We start from the raw sequence: 2,145 nt of genomic DNA, 5'->3' as shown, positions 1-2,145 counted from the left end.
ACAATCGAATAAACTTTCGTTTCTCTTACGAGAACATTTACGAATTACGAGAACATCTGTTCCTCGTCAAATTTGCAACGCTGAAAACGATCGTTACCGACTGCTTTTACGACCGTTTACATAATCCTCGTGCAACAAACAATCTCAATGTTTATAATAATTTATGCACGTAAGCTGCATAATGTGTGAGTGAACATGATATGTCTCGACGCCCACGCGGTTTTAATTGAACGCAAATAACCGAAGTTGCATCGCAATGTACTTTCGTTCACTAAAATTATTAGTTCGTTAAAAGTTTAGGATATAATTTTGAATGAAATCGATGACCAAAATAAAATATAATAAGCATTATAAGAACAGAAAATATATATAAAATATAGAATTTAAACTTTACAATTCATACATTTAAAAGATATATAAGTAATTCAGTTATTAAATGCTATTTTTGGTTATTAATTTGGCTATTAAACGCTAGATTTGATAATAAGTATAAAGATGTTATCTTTATATATATAATTACATATATTAATATTAAAGATATTAAAAATTAATTTATAAATAATAACGAAAATAATGAAAAAAATTTGTTGCATTTCAATCTTAAAAAAGAAATAAAAGAAAATTCATTTGTTAAATTTTCCTTTCATTGCAAATTGGATTTAAATTGAATACTTGTTTGATTACCATAAGATAAAATGCTTATGAGAACATAGTTATATACATTCGTTGCAATAACAACTCGAGTTTCGAAGCTTTGTCCTATAATTTTTTGTAATAAATGTCGTATTCCGATTCTATGAATCAGAAATGAAAATCGGTAAGCAATGCTATAAAAATACAATAGCATTTATGAAAAATTATTATTTAATAGTGAAATATTTGAAACGACCTATATTCAATGTGAAAAAATATAACTTATATTAATTATGTATAAAAGAACATATGTACTATCGAAAAAAAGTTTGAAATCACATGTTTTATAAAAATTAAAATTTGAAAAAAAAAAAGAAAAATTAAAATACTTTCAAAAAATTTTTTGTTAAATACTAAAATACATAAGTTGCTATTAATATTATAGAGCTAATATTTAATTAGTAACAAAATTAAAAAAAGATTAAATATAAAAAGAAAAGAAAATTATATTATATTGTTTAATAATATATGTATACGCGTGGAATTATATATATATATTATTATATATATAATATTATATATTATATATATAAATGTAAACAAATTATACATCCTTTGAAAATAAAATTGGAAAAGTTTTTAGCAAATATTATATGCTAAAAAGAGCATATGCTAATAAGAGTATATGGAGCAATTTTAATATGTACTCACGGATTACAATCGAGTTCAATATATGAACTTTTTTTTTGTGGAATTCGATTATTACTTATAAAAATTTTCAAATTTAAAAAATAATTGAATTATACAAACTATTTCGAAATATTAGTATGGTAAATATGTATGCTTTGAATGAATTTATAAGCATTTTTATGTGAAATAATTGAATAAAAGTAGTATAAATAAATATTTATTTTTAAGACTTACTTTATTTAAATTAGATTTAAAAAATTTCTTTTTTTTTTACTACTTATGAAATGTTCGAATCTGAAAATTTCAATTTTTATTCAAATTTATATATTTTTATTATATATTTTATTAATATACAGAATTATTTAGCAATTATTTATATGTAAATATATTATATTGTTAAATAAATCAGTTATAAGAGTTGATATGAAAAATTTTTCCAAAAAAATAGCAAGAAAAAATTCTAACTAATTAATAAAGCAAAATTATTTTATAAAATGTTATCAAGTACAACAATTATTAATATTTAAAAAAAAACTAATAAACTTCAAAAAAAATCATTTAAAAATATTCGCTGCTCATACCAAATGCAAAAGACATCGATTCCATGTGAAAGGGGACACAGGATGCATGGCACGAGAGTGAAATTAAAAACACTCGAGTCGTCACGACTAGATTACATATATACATGCCAGGAAATGCAGGCAAATCATCGAAGCGGCGCGAAGGAATTTATCTATTGTATATATGTATCTACTATATATACAGTAGATACATCCACTTTTCCCGGTGCATCCATACCTGTACTTAAGTTAAGTATTTATA

The sequence above is a fragment of the Apis dorsata genome, unplaced genomic scaffold (assembly GCF_000469605.1).
Source record: "Apis dorsata unplaced genomic scaffold, Apis dorsata 1.3 scaffold_1217, whole genome shotgun sequence".
In the NCBI taxonomy this organism is placed as follows: Eukaryota; Metazoa; Arthropoda; class Insecta; order Hymenoptera; family Apidae; genus Apis; species Apis dorsata.
The sequence above is the reverse complement of the archived record's forward strand: the minus strand, read 5'-3'. Positions refer to the sequence as shown.